The sequence below is a fragment of the Mandrillus leucophaeus genome, unplaced genomic scaffold, assembly GCF_000951045.1.
Source record: "Mandrillus leucophaeus isolate KB7577 unplaced genomic scaffold, Mleu.le_1.0 Scaffold299, whole genome shotgun sequence".
NCBI classification, from domain to species: Eukaryota; Metazoa; Chordata; class Mammalia; order Primates; family Cercopithecidae; genus Mandrillus; species Mandrillus leucophaeus.
In genome coordinates this window covers 2,201,818-2,216,891 of record NW_012103131.1, presented here as the reverse complement: position 1 = coordinate 2,216,891, position 15,074 = coordinate 2,201,818, and the positions used below count along the sequence as shown (strand labels likewise).

The 15,074-nt window shown below is 50.3% G+C and overlaps 1 protein-coding gene across 1 annotated transcript in view; it reads left to right on the top strand.

The window, feature by feature from the left end:
• The first annotated feature begins 972 nt into the window (after positions 1-972).
• Positions 973-15,074, top strand: part of FAM53B (family with sequence similarity 53, member B) — a 120,858-nt gene continuing 106,756 nt past the window's right edge. The window contains exon 1 of the mRNA XM_011986421.1: positions 973-1,503. The gene's annotated coding sequence lies outside the window, so the exon portion shown is untranslated. The remainder of the gene's footprint in view (positions 1,504-15,074) is intronic.

The window sequence follows — 15,074 nt, the reverse complement described above, 5'->3', positions numbered from 1 at the left end:
TGCCGGCTGGAGGGAGCCTGGTTCGCGTGTGCAATGGGCTTGCCTGTTTTTTTTTTTTTTCTTTTTTACTAGTGTTGCTGGTTGTCTTTTTTTCTGCCTTGTTTCGCGTTTGGATTGGGTCGGGCGGTTTCTCCGGGCGCTCGGTCTCGCCCCTGATGCAGGCGTGAGACTTGTCAGAGCACAGGCATGGGGACGAACAAGCCTGGCTGCGGCGGAAAAGTCTGCGCTCCCCAGGCCAGGACGGGCGGGCGGGCGCGAGGACTGCTGCGTCCGGGGGTGTCGTCTCCGCGTCTCGACTTGAGCCTTGACTAGCCTCTGCGGAGGAGGCGCGGAGTCTCGGGAGCCGGGTGTCCCCATTCGCCCCTAAGTTCCCGCATCGTTTGCAGACAACTCTTTTGTTCGCGGAAGTTTGCACCCGTCACCCCCGGGATGCGGGCGCGAGGCGGCGGGCTCCGCTGCTGCTGGACTGTCCGGGGCGGTCAGGATGGTGGTGAAGGGGGCATTCTGTCCCGGGCAGGGGAAGCCTGCAGGGAGGCCACGGCTGGGGCTTGTGAGTGGGGGCGTCCGCGTCGGCGTGGCTTTTGCACATGGCGAGAAGGGCCGTCCGGCACAGGCACACTGGTCAAGTCACATTTTTGCCTGTCTTGGATTTTGCAAGCCCGTGGGAGGCAGGTTACGCGCTCAGGGTTTCTCTTGGTGGGGCAGAGACGAAAGAATCGAGGACACCCAGAATCCGGGGAGGGTTTGCGGTTTGTGTTGTCCCAAGTGTGTTCTCGCTCCCCCGCCCCCCACCGTGTCCCCCAGCCCCCAGCTCTCCACCCCCGTCTTCGGACTTGGGGAACAATGCTCGTGGTTCGGGCCGGGGCGCCGCAGCAGCGACGAACCGCACGGACAGGTTTGCCCGGGTCCCTCGCGTTCGGACGCCCCCTGAAGCCGAGCTCCTTCCATCTGACCGCCCAGGCTCATTAACACGTACTGTACTTAGGACGATGGTGAACAAAGAAAAGCTCTTTGCAGCGTTTGATGAATGGGATTCTGCCTCCTATAGGCCACACTCCGAGTCTTCCATACGGTACAATCTCTGGACTCGGTGGTGTTAGGAAAGTGGCCCCCGGAATGGCTTGCATTCCGGGTCTGGGATCCTGGGGTGGGCATTTGTGCCGCTGCGCTCGCCTTGCTGGAGCGGGTGCAGATGGAGCCAGGCTGACGGTTGTTCAACAGGAACAAATGTTTGTTGAATTGTTGGATGGTGGAGAAAAGAGACTGTTTCCTATTGACTGCTGCAGGAGTTGGAATGGCATTGTTTATTGGCCTGGGAAGCCAGGCAAGCGTCTTGTGCTGCTTACAACATATTAGCAGACTTCCAAATGACATGCTAGCATATGTGTTCCCAGCAGTCCCCACCGGCTGGCAGGGAGATTCCTCCTTGCTCCAGATCCTGGACTCGTTTAAAAGATGCCACCTGGTTTGAGGAATTGAGAAGGAATGGAGTTAGCCGACCAGGTGAAACTGTTCCTTATTAGGCCAGATTTTGGTTTCATTTTAATTTAGCTATTTAAGAGTAACGTGTGTCAGTTACAGTTTTGATACTGAATTGCAGGTCTACAGGGTCCCCCACCCCACCTTTAGCTGTGGACTACATAAACAGCTACTTGTCCCAATTGATCGTCCCATTCAGTGGGAGAAGGTTTGGATCAGGATTGGTAGCCCTTGACTCTGTGTCTGCACTTGGCTGTCACCCATCATGCGACCTGGGAGTGTGCCGATCCAGCTTCCAGGCGCTTTTTCAGGTTAGAAAGCTAAGGAGAGGCGTGGGGAAGGCCTGTATTTTTTTCTTCCAAACGTTCCTTCAGAGAACGAAGCTATTTGAATTCAAATGATGTTGCCCAACTACTTCCTATTTTCTTTTGGGAAGGTGAGATTCATGTGCAGTCATTTTGATATCAAAGACAAGTTTTTAAATAGAAACTAGCAACCTCATTGCCGCAGAAGTGGACTTGAATGTTCCATTATTCTCAGGACAAAGTAGAGCATTCCACTGTCTTGGTTCATAATGTTTTCAATCAGTTTCTCCCTTCTCTTTTCAACTTGGGGTATGTTGCACATAGCATTTTGGAAGTTCATAAAGTTCTTTTGGAAAGAGCTTTATGATACCTTTTTGTCATTGTGGTGGTTACGTTTAATTGACATTTTATGGGAAGTCCTGGTCTTATTTCCTGGGCCCTTTCCGTCTCCATGTCTTAGTCTTTCTCTTTCCCCTTGTTGATTCCCTTACTGCCCCACTAGCTTCCCCATCCTCCCTATAGAAGCCTAGCGGGCTTGGGTTCCTTTAAGCGGGTCCAGTGAGCAGGCGCCTGACCCTTGATTGAAGCTCAGGAAGGGCCAGCCTGCTCTCCTCCCCTTCTGGAGGCCAGAGAGAGAGCCGTGTTTAAATAGTAGGAGCTGGCAGCAGGGGACGCTGCGGAGCTCTTTTAAAAAGCACAGCCTTCTCACTCCTTGCCTTGGGCCCTGAAGACTGAGCTCTGGGCCCACCTTCGGATTGTTCAGTTGATGTTTTATTTGGGTGGCGTGACTTTCTGCAGTTAAATTGCGCATTGTATGGAAAACTTTCTGTTCTTACCCTTAAATAAAAAGACTAAAATAAGCAAATACTCAGATCGGCACAACCCCCATCATTACCACCACCACGCACACCTCTCTGATGTGTAATAAAAGAAACCTGCAGGCATAATTTGTTATGTAATGTGCTGATAATACAAGTTTCGGTTTTCTATGGAAACCAGATGTGGAGGGACTCTCTTTAATTGATCCAGCAAGGGGAAGACTAATAGATTAACTAGTCCTTGCAAACCCCAATGGTGTTTTGTTTGTTTAACTTTAGGGGAGAATCCCTATAGGGCTTTGGAGAGGTTTTTACCCTTAGCTTCTGCTTTGCTGCAGCTGTCCTTTTTGTCAGACTCTTCTTCTCTTGAAAGAACCGGTTTGTTGCCAACACGAAGCACATGGCTGGAGCTGGCGGGGCTCAGTGAAGCTTAGTTCTGCTGGACTCTCCTCCTCGCCTCATCCGGCTGCTGCCCTCCCCTCCACTCCACAAAGGGTCTGGCCAGGGGACTTGGGTGCTGGGAGGAGTGTTGATTGTTGTCCCTCATCTCCTTCCTGAAGTGTCAGTCCGATCATCCAGGGAGAGTTTCTGTTTAAACTTGTCCAATGAATACACCTTCCAAAAATCATTGACTCTCTTTCTCTGATTAATTTGTTTGTTTCCTGCCTAACTTTGAGAGTTTTTTCTGGATGGCTGAGTCACCTTTATTATGGCCCAAGGTTGGGGACGGCACTGTAATAGCTGACCCCATTAACAGCAGTTTCATTGCCTGCCGGGATGTGAACTTTGGAAACAAACCCAGAGGCTTAGATATGCTGATGTGCCCTGAGACTTGCTTAGAAAATTTTTGTTGTAGCGCAGTTTACATTAACATGATTAATGACTGCGCCACTGAAAAGTCCATATTCAAAAGCAATTTACCGTTCCCTAGGGTTCTTCTTACAGTGAAGTATTTTTCTTTGCCAAACAACTTTAAGGTAACTTCTTTGATGCTTAATCCAAACCTCCTGTGCACCGGGTTTTGGGGCAAGATTTGGGCTTGGTGTATTGCGGGTTGTGGTTTTGGTGGTGCCTGTCTTAACCTTACCGAACTTGGGTTGGGGGAACTCGAATTCTTATCTCAGAAAGTTCTCTGAGATCTGAGCAACAGACTGCTGTGCTGGCTAGGATGGGAGGGAATCTTCCAGAGGAAACTTGGCTTCTGGGTGTCTTGGAGTGATGCAAGGAGGCTGGAGCTGAAGATTTTATTTTCTTTCTCCTCACAGTGATTGGAGATACTTGAGCTTTTCTGAAAAATAGAGACGTCCTTGGGTTTTTCTTGTTTTTTCTTTTCTTTCTTTTTTTTTTTTTTGTTAAATGTGGGTTGATTGAGAGGGGGAAATACTGATGGGTGGATCTGAAAGCAGCCTTAGGAACCCGAGAAAATAAAAACACATTTGAAGGACTCTGGAAGATTTTGCATTTCAAAGGGTCTACCTTGTAGAATTTCACATCACGTCAGGGGTTACAGAGAAGTGTGACAGGCACCCCCGCTTCTTTAATGGTTCTCCCTCTCTCCTGCTGTGGGGGCTGCACGGGGAAGCTGGCTTTTGCATGGGGGATGGGGGACAGCTTGGCCAGACCATGCTGGAATATCATGGAAACCACATTGCCTCTTGGGCATCTGTAAGTCTCGGGAAGGACTTTTTCCATGGTGCCACTCTCAGGAGGGTGAAAGCAAATCATGTTGGTAAACAGCCCATTTGACCCCAGAATGCGGTGGCAGGCTAACTCCTGACTTCTCCACTCACTCTTTTTGTTCTCTCATTAAACAAAGAAACAGATTCTTCCCCTGCGCTGGTATAATGTGATTCCCAAGGATTTAGCTGAAATGGGTGCAGATTGTTCAAAGAATAATAGCAGCACCCACTGGTTGTTGAAGGCCCACCCAGGGCCCTGGGCTTTGTATACACTTTCTAATTCTCAAAGCAAACCTGCAGTTATAGCTGAGGCTCAGAGAGGCCAAGTAACTGGCCCAAGGCCACATAGCCGGAAGGCAGAAAGCCAGGAAGGAGCTCTATCCCTTCAGAGCCTGCTTGCTTTCTATACGCTGTGCTGTGTATTCATACGATAGAGGCACTGGGTTCTGTTTTATTTCAAAGCAGAAATTTTATTTAGTCTTGTTAACACCACAGGGAAACCTAGAACTTTTAACTGCCTTTTCTCCTCCACTCCCCTTTCCTATGGCTGTGTGTGTGTGTTTTTTTTTTTTTTTTTTGGAGTGATTGCAATCTGTATGTACTATAGGAGCAAAGGTAGTGCCATAGTTTGGGAGGCTGAGATGTTTTCCTTCAATCTCAGAAAAGGCAGATTCACAAGAAAACATTTCCGGTGACCTTCTGGAAGAAACAGGAAGTAAACCTGGCAGCCCACTGGAAGCACCGCCATTTATTCAGATTCCGTTTTCCATTCAAAGAGATTCTTAAAAGCGTTTCCAACTTTTTTTCTTCTTGCGTTTGTAATTCAGATGTCTCAGAGTAAATTATGATGTGGTGTTTGCCACTCCAGGTCTGTACAGTATCATATTTTGTTTATGTGCCTAAAGTAATCAAGTCACTGAACACAATTGTATATCCTCCAGTGTGGCTGAACTCGGTACGCCCCAGCCAGGGCTGGGCAGCGGCCCTGCATTCTGTCTCAGACAGATGGCTCTTTGCAGGTTGGTTCTGGGGGCGGGGGTGTGTGAGTGTGTGTGTGTTTTGAAGGAAGAATAAGGAGAGCCATCTCTAGCAAGGCCTGCCTGGCTGGGCATGCTGTCCTTTCTGCCCCTGAAGAGTTTGTAGGAGAGTGCTGGAACTTCTAGAAGCTAGCGTAGTGGTTCTGAACCTTGGCTGCACATTAGAGTCACCCGGGAAGGTTGAAAAAAAAAAAATCTAGATGCCGAGGCTGCATTCAGGCCCAATTACATCACAATCTTGGGGAGGGAGGGCAACAACCCCACACTGGTATCTTTAAAGTTCCTGAGTCGATTCTCTTGTGCATCCAAGACTGAGGAGTGAGGGCTGTAATATAGACCCCTTGCATACCTAGGGGTCTGTTCCTTAGTTTCCCTATTCCTTAGCAGGAGATTGGGGGCTTTCATATTCAGGAGTGGAGCAAACCTATTGGCATATTCTGCTGCTACTGCTGCTATGTCTTGGTGAAGTGGCATCTGAAAGGCACCATCCCTAGGTGAAGTGTCTGCTGTGGGCATCCTCGAGGTCATTTCTGTTTCTGCTGGGCCAAGATTTAGCACAGTCCCTCTGAACCACCTTCTTTCCAGATTGAAGGGGGCAGATTTTACTCAGGTTGTGGTGTCAGGGTAGTTCTCATGCAGGCCCTTCCTCCCCACTGTCCTAGTGGTCTTGTTCCTTTTGGGGGTTTGTGCCCCTGGGGCTCACGGGAGGAAAGATGCAGTTAGGTTCCAGGGCATATCCTGGCAACTCTCAGTGAGTGGTGAGTCTTTTTCACCCAGGTTTGCAGTGAATGTCACTCTATCAGGCACTTGGTTGTCCCTGACAGCTCAGAGCCTGTCTTTCTGTGAACATACTCAGGATTACATTTCATAGAATTGTGTTTAGAATGGCCAAGGTGCTTGGAGAGCGAGAGCTTCTTGGGCCTGCTGATGTAAACTTCTGGAAGAGAGGTCTGATCCTTAAGAGGTAAGGTGAATCTCTCAGGGTCCTGTAGCCAGTTCTCAAAGGTGCAGCCTCTGTCTCCTGAGTCCCTGCCCTACTGCTGTGCTCTCATGATGTGGAACCTTATTCTTGCTTGCAGGACAACCTGCTTTAGCATAGACCAGCAGGTGAACTTGATCATTGCTCAGAGAGTTCATTAGCCAAGTGAAACATGCTATCCATCGCTGTCCCCACCCACCAGCCCCAATGGAAGGTGCTGAAACCTTGTAAAGGTGAGTTTGATGAAAAAGGTTTTGGCCTCTATGCCAAAAGTGTCAGTCTGCCTGGCTGTGTGGTGGTGGTGGTGAGTAGTGAATAAGGGCTCTTCCCCCCGCTGTGGGGAGTTGGGTTTGGGCTGAGTGAAGGGAGAAGAGAATTGGTGTTTCCTCAGGGCTGCAATTTCCATATTCATTCAGCAGACATTGATTGGACATCTGCTGGATGTCCAGTGTGGAGCCGGGCACTTTACTTCATTAGTTCATTTAATCCTCGGCACAACCTATGGCTCGGGGACTAGCCTAATTTCATTGCTGAAGACATGCTGCCTGGAGAAATCACTCACCCCAGGTTGAGAGGGGAGGTTGGGATTTGAACTTGGCCCAGCTGACCTCAGTCCTGTATTCTTTCTACCACACCCTGCTGCTTTTCCATCCAGTGCTCACCAGGGGAGGAGAGTTCCTGCTGTAAGACATGTGCATTGCCCAGTGGGCGTTCCCTGGCAGCTCCTGTCCGGGTGCCATGCTGCAACTTCTAGGAGGGGGCGTGGGTGGGCCCTCGAGCTCCTGGATAGCTGGGTTTGTACAGGTCCTGTCTGGGGCCATTGTGTGTCCTGGCAGCTGGACTGTGCCTTGTGCAGGAGAGGTGGCTTATGCAGGTTCCAGTTGCTGCTGCCTGCCCCCACCTCGTGGAGGCCACCCTCCCTCCCAGGCTGCCCTCTGGCTGAAGCCTGAAGCACCCTGACAGACAAAGCCCAGCTGGGAGAGGCCTCCGGCCCTGCCTGGAATTCCCCTTGCTCTGGCATTGGTCTTGGCCATGGGCCTGGGAGCGGAGGGAGTTTCAGTCCGCTGGCTGGGAGCAGCTTCTCTGCATGTTTGGAGGTGGAAAGAAGTTCTCTGCAGCTGACTCTCTCCATGATCTGGGTGAGGAGAGGGAGCCTGGCTCCTGAGCCCCGGGGGCAAAGAGGTGTCTGTGATTTTGAGTCTCCAGAAGGAGAGCGGGATGCAGGGAAGCCCCTCTGTGGCATGATCGTGAGGACCGGGCCGTAGGAACCGTTCTCTCATGGAATCCCTTTGGCGGTCACACGATTGAATTTCCTGGCTGGAAGGTAGTGGGCACAGACTGCCTACTTGCTGGACCTAATTTGCCCTGTAACCCTCTTTGGGCCTCCGATTTCTCACCTTGCTGGTCCTGCCACCCAACATTTTTAGGAAGATCAGTTTAGAGCTTGTTTGAGAAGCCCCTTGCAACAGGCGTAGTGCCTTGCAGAGCGATGCCAGGTAGGAGATGAGTGTGACTGGGCAAGCAGGGTTTCTGCTGCAAAGCTCGTGGTCAGCTGCATGCCAGCCAGGTGCTTCTTGTGGTTGCAGGAAGAATGGGGACTCTTTGGCATCACAGAGGAACTTTGGACAGAATCTAGGTGAAACCCAGTTCTGTATCATTGAGGGCAAAAGTAGCATTCAGCTTTGGAATCAGAAGCCTGGGTTCAAATCCCAGGTCTGCCCTTTGTTGGCCATGCCTTGTGCCTTTGAGCAGGCGACTGTCTCTGGCCCCCATTCCCTCATCTGGAGTATGGCAGTGCTGACAGCAACCCCAACCCATAGGTTCAGGGCCCTGAATGAGACCACACGTGGGGACACTTAGAGCTCCCCAAACATTAGTGAATATCTCACACAGCCTGTGGCAATCGTGTGCTGTTGTGAGGACTGAAGGAGGGCCGGAAGGACGGGAGTCAGGCAGGTTGTCCTGAGGAGGTCAGTCAGTGGTGACAAGATACAGGACAGAGCAGAGGGAACTTCAGCTGGAGTTGGGCTTGGCTGGACGGGTCAGGCTGGGGCAGATAGAGCCTTTGCTCCTCCAGCATCCTCCTCTCTTAGGTAGCGCAGGGTTTTCTTGGGAGGAAAAGTTGAAAGTATGCATTACAGTTTAGTTTGCAGTGTGTCTGTTACCAAGCGTTGAGACTGGTGAAATCTTTTAAGTTTTCTCTTTAGGAAACTAAATCTTTGTTTACCAAAAGTGATTTACTGTTGGTCCTAAGCATAGAAAGTTAAATGCATGTATGGGTCGTGATGTGGCCTCACCGTCTTGGCTCTGCTGCGACCCACACTTCTGTAAATGAATTCTTTGGAAACCAAGGAATTAATGGCTGCACCCCTACCTAGACTGAGAGTGAGGGGCCCACTTACCACCTTTTGGATTCTGTTTAGATGCTTTGCAGTGGGCACCTTTGTTTTTTGCTATTCCTCTCATGTTGGGGGAGCTGCCTTGGACACCTGGAGTCAGCGTCTTCTGGGTGCGGGTTATGTGGTTGCAGCTGGGGCGCCTGCCCCCCGCTCAGCCTGCGGTGTGATTCTGGCTGCTTCTAGATCCCTTTGCCACCTGAACCTGACCTCCGTGTCTGCAGGAGCAAGAGCTCATCTAAGCTTGCTGAAGCTTTGAAAGGAGCCCTTGGCTTGAAGGACAGAGGGAAGGGTCCAGGCTGCGCCACCTGGGCTTCTGTTGGTACAGGCCTCTGACTCCTGACGCGTCTATTCCCTGGGTCTGGTGAGCATCACTCTTCATGAGTCTAGGGCTGGCTGGCATCCTGTGGGGTGAACAGGATGGACAGTCTTGACTCATGAGATTTCCTGCTGCACTTTGGGTAGCTTTGAGGGAGACCCTTTGTGTGGGGTGTGAAGACTCATGCTGTTCTGGGAGGGGGCCCTGACTCCAGACTGTGGCAGCCCCTCCCCTCTGGGGCTGGTCCTAGAGCATCCTCTCAGAGGAACCACCAAGATGGCTGGGCATGGGTGGCCTTGAAGCAGACCTTCTGCTAGGACGATGAGATCCTGAAGCTTTGTGAGCGAGGGCTGCATAAGGGAGGTCTCCGAGGTGTCTCGGCTGCCTCTGGTCTCATGGATGTGACAGAACTCATCTGCCAGGTGGAGTGTGTCATCCTCGCCCACTGTGTCCTCCTTGGGTGTGTCACTGTTCCTGTGATAAGCACAGAACATACCTGCCATGGCGGTGGCCCCCAGGCTCAGTGTAATTCAATCAGTATGGAGTAACATCTACTCTGTGTGTCAGGCACGTCGTCAGGCCCCGAGGAATTCAGAGATGCATCTACCGAATCCCTGATTTTAGGGAGTTCATAGCTCATGTTATGGACAGTCAGACTGCAGGTGTTTATTGAGGTTCTACTATGTGCCAGACACAGTGTAATAAATGAATGAAGATATGTTTACACAAGGTACTGGTGAGTCACACTGTCCTCTGGAAGTCATAGAAGGTCTCTCTAACTGAGCTGAAGAGAGGAGGGCAGGGAAGGCTTCCTGGAGGGGGTGACAGCTGACCTGAGCCTTGAGGAATGAGTAGGAGTTTAGACAGATGAAGAATGGGGAGGAGGAGATATTCCAGACCAGGAGAGCGGCATGAGACTGCGTCAGGGAATCTGGGAGACCTGGAGCCTGGGTGAGAAGAGTGTAGATTTCAGAGGGGAGCGGAGCTGATCTAGGTCAGGATGGCAGTAAAGGGAAGGACGAAGTGCTGGGAGAAGGCCCACCTTCGGGGCGCCACTGCCCAGGGGCCCAGCTTTTTGACCTTGGAGTGACCTTCCTGGAGAAGCATGAGACTAGCCTCTGAGAATTTTCATCAAGTGCCGCCTTGGCCAGAGTGATGTGGTCTTTGTTTATTTTTAGGCAAAACTCTCGAATTTAGCGGGGGCACTTGGGATTCCCAAGAGCTTCTAGAACCTCTTGCCTGTGCTGCACTGGAACTAAAGAAGTCAAAGTTCTGGCGTGTGAGTTGAAACAGTCCGATTCAGTGTAAGACTATTTTTTCTTTAAAGGGAAAAACAGGCCCCTAACCATGTTGGTGCGATGGAAGAAGGAGCTTCCGTGCCTCTTGGGCTCTGTCATAGCCTGTTCTCACTGGTGTTCTCAAAGGCAGGGGGAAGCTGCTGACACAGACACTCGAGAATGGCGGGCCTGAGTCACCTGACTCCTGGAGGCCAGTGCGCCTGAGGCCTCCGCTGCCCTCAGATGCCAGCCCAGATTCCAGGCCCTGTTGACTGTGTGGCATGTGACCTGGGCCCAGAAGAGGAGAATTAAGAAAAATACTGAACCTGTGCAGAGGCAGAGGCAAAACTACAGTTAGCAGCCCATCTTGGCTTTGTGGGGTGTCTTTTCCAGGGCTGGTAGGGTTTTGCTCATCTGCATTTACTCCTGAGGGAAAAAGAAAGTGAGTAAGTTAGCCGCAGATGGTTTTGATTTTAACAGTAAACCTCTCTATTCAACTCATTCCTGGGGAGGTTAGCACATGCCTTCACCTGTTAGAAAAGAAAGTAAAAGAGGATCTGGCCTGGCTGCGTCCACATAGGCCAAAAGTTGAGCAGCAAACTGGAGTGAAAGAGCTGTATGGCCAGAAGTTGGAGCAGAGAGGGGATCAGACACTTAGGCTCAGGAGAGTATGTGATAGACCACAGGAAAATGAGTTCTAACTTGCTTTGGGGAAAAAAAAGATTTTTTTTTTTTTTTTTTGAGACGGAGTTTCGCTCTGTGACCCAGGCTGGAGTGCAGTGGCGTGATCTCGGCTCACTGTAACCTCCACCTCCTGGGTTCAAGTGATTCTCTTGCCTCAGCCTCCCAAGTAGCTGGGACTACAGGCGTGTGCCACTACGCCCAGCTAATTTTTGTATTTTTAGTAGAGACGGGGTTTCACCATGTTGGCCAGACTGGTCTTGAACTCCCGACCTCAGGTACTCCACCCGCCTGGGCCTCCCAAAGTGCTGGGATTACAGGTGTGAGCCACTGCACCTGGCCAAAAAATGATTTTTAAAAGCATGTGTGAAGTTCAGGTAAGTCCTTATATGTTACTCATGACTTCAGGAAGTCGTCGTTCTGAGACATGACGTGGTGGCATGCTCCTCTGCTCACCGAACTACTGGGTCTGCCAGCTTCCTGCCTGGCCAACCCCTTCCCCTGCGCTTGTAAGACGACGACTGAGCATGGCTGATCCTGCCCGTTTCTGGGTGGATCAGTGGAACCTGGGGGAACCAGGGTGGAGTCCCTTATGGGAGGCAGCCATTGGCCTGGCCAGGCTTTGGGTGCTGTTGGAGACAGGGCTGATTTCTAGCCCCGAGTGTAGGCACAGGCGGGAGCTGGAACCCAGGCACTTGTTCCCTGAGTGGCTGACTGCTCGTCTCTGATTTAGCTTTGGCTCAATTTTTGTCCTACCCCCTGGTTGCTACTGGAGCCAGCATGGTGGTCACAGCCACTGGTGTCTTATGGCCCTGGAGGAGAAGACAGCAATCCCAGGTTGCCCTCTCCTCTGCTCAGGGTTGATCCTGGCAGACATGGAGGAGGAGATAGGCAGGAGGAGATAAGGAGAAGACTTGGGAGGGATCTGGGTCTTCATGCCAAATGCAGGAAGAAACAAGCCATCATTCAGTTCATGTTTGAGCTGCATCAGCCCATGTGAAGGCCCCTGCAGCTCTGGAAAGAACTGCAGGGAGCATCTCTCTGACCTCCCATCTCCAAGGTGGGGGAAGCATTTTATAGTTTTGGAGGTGACGTGGGGAAGGGCCACAGCCGGAACTTCATGTGATGGTGTAGCATGCCACACCTCATTGGGTCCTTGCACGATAGAGGGGAGCCGCCTTGTGAGAGGTGTTCCAGTGAGTTACTGCTGGTGACATGGGCTCCAGAACAGTGTCTGTAACAGGAACTAGTAGAGTTCAACGTCTTAGATTCCTTAAAAAAAAAGAAAAAAAGGTTGATTTTGTGTTTCTTAATGATTTCCTTTATAAATGGAGCCTCTTATAGTACGAGGCAGTACAGATGAGCCCAGACAGTTGGACAGAATGTTGGGTAGGGCTGATGTCAGTTAGAAAAGCCTGAGAGAAGAGAGAGTAGGGCACAGAACCAGTAAAAAGAATCCCCGGGTTCTAGTGCTGCCACTTGATGGCTTTTGACTTTGGTTCAGCCACTTCACTTCTCTGAGCTGTGATTTTCTCATCTGTGGACTGGGAATAATAGTGCCTACTTAACAGAGGAGGAGGAATAAATAGGATAGTGCAAGTCCAAGCACCCAGTTCTTTCCCGTTTTCATTGGCCCAGCAAGTACTTTTTGAATGCCACTGTGTGTTAGGCTTCGCAGTTAATTCATATAACCACCCTGAGAAGTGAGTGCTTTTGTAGATGAAGAATGTAGGGTTCTGTAAGGTAAAGTGCCCAAGATCATTTAGCTCATGGGCAGTAGTTCTGGGGTTTGAACTCCCAACTTTAGGATTGGCAAGCTATAGCCTGATAACTAAACCTGGCCCACTGCCTACATTTGTTAGTAAAGTTTTACTGGGACACAGCCACACCCATTTGTGTAGGTAACATCTGTGGGTGCCTTCACACCAGAGCAGTAGAATTTACAGACCACGGTGTCTACAAAGCCTAAAATATTTATTGCTTGGCCCTTTACAGGAAAAAAATGTACTGACCTCTTCTCCACATGAATACTCTGCACTCCAGACCTGGGCTATTGAGTATGTTAGGTGTAGCCACATGTGGCGATTTAAATTAACTAAAACTAAATGAAATGAAGACTTCATTCTTTGGTTGCACTAGCCACATGTCACATGCTCAGTAGTCGCATGCGCTGGTCACCTCTCACGTTGGACAGCACAGACCCAGAACGTTGCTGTCATTGCAGGTAGGAGCACACGAGACTGTGTCCCAGTGTGGGGAGAATCCAAATCTGAGGGAACCAAAAGTGCAGAGGAGACATTCTGGTGAAAGACAAGACAGTGGACCTTCCTGCTCCCAAAACACAAAATTGAAAATTAGTTTGTTGACTCTAAGGTGATGGAGGAATGTCTGCTGTGGCAGAGGGAACCTGGGCCTGGAGTGAAGAGGCTATCCCTAGATCTTATGACGGTTAGCAGGCCCCTGCCATGCCCCTTTGCAGCCTGTAACCCCAGCTCCTTGTTCACTGGGGCCACTGGCCTCATCAACTCTGCCATGTCCAGTGTCCCATGTGTGTTTGCATGCTGGGTCCTGCAGAAATCCCATTTTCATGTATTCAGATCTGTTCTGCTCTGGGCCATTTGGGCCTGATGGGTTATACCATTGTTCCTACTGTGCTGGAATGGGAAATACGTGGTCTGATGAAATGACCATGTTTTCCATGGGCATCAGATAAAGAACTACTTCTACTTCATTCATTCAAAATGATGGCTATTGTGTGGCATGAGAAAGGAAGGTGAGTTCCAGGTCCCTCAGCTAGCTGGTATCATGTGACTTACTTCTTAAAATGCTGTCCACTGCTAACACTGATGCCGTGTGTTGAGTAGCTTAGAGCTGGGCTGAACTGTAGCTCTTGTCTTGCTTGGTCCATAAATGCTCTAAATAGGAATCTCTTTGAAAGCTAACTGGGGGCAGAGTCATTTTGAGGGGTGAAGGCAAATATGGAGGGCATAGATCTCCAGTTCATCAGACCCAGGCATAAACACATCGGTGCTGGCCCCATCTACCCCACATCTGTGCATGCTGATGGACTCTGAGTGTGGAGAGGAGCTGTGTGACTACAACCAGAGGGCTGGTTGTAGTCCAGGCCGTCTACATTGGAGTCTCTGAAATGCATTGTACAGTCAGAAGTCCGGTCCAGCGCTCCTGTTGGGAATGGCTGGCTTTTCCATGTTTGGTTTACATGGGTACAGTCTACATGAATCTTCACACTTTAAACAATGCCCACTCCCTCTGTAATCAGGATGGAAACCTTTATAACATGCAAGAATAAGATACCAGGAGGACTTTTCAGGACCTTGGGCAAGAGTGAAAAGAAGAAGAAAATCAGATAAGTAAAAGCCTGGTGAACTTAGCTCTAGAACAGTTGCATGAAGAAAGTGCCTAGTAGGGAGGAAGTTGTGTTTAAGACGTCGTACATGGAAGATTTTTTCCCCACATGGTTTAAAAGGGAAAAGAATAGCCTTGGAAGGCCAGCCTTGATTACGTGTCCCCCTCCTGTCCCGCTGCCACCTTTGACACTGTGCTTGCCTCTAGCCAGCCACTCCTGGAAATGGTCTGTGTCTTCCTTCTTCAGCCAGTGGAGGGTGAGATCATTCGAGATTGGGCTCTGCCCTTAATTTCTCACTGCTGTCCTAGTAGTGGAATTAGGGAGACTAATTCCATGTGCCCAAAAGAACACAGGCACAAATACATTTATAATGGAAATTATCTGTTTTTAGAGTGCTGCCGTTTTCTGAGCACCTACTGTGTGCCAAGCACTCCGCATACATTCTCTCTCCATCTGCTCATCGCACAGCCAGCTGGGGGTGACTAGCCCCACTTCACTGGGCAGGAACTGAGCTTCTGCCATGTCCCTGAGAGAGTGTGACTTGTGATGGGCTAGAGCCTGGCTTGAAATCCAGGTCCCTCTGCTCCAAAGCCGGTTTCTCCTTACCACCTAGTTTTGTCCCCAGTCGTGCACATGCTGCTGTTTCAAAGAGAAGTCTCTTGCTCCTCTGCATGGGTCCCTGATGACATTTTTATCACGGCCTGTGGGCAGAGAAGTAGGTTGCTCACTGTGGGGTG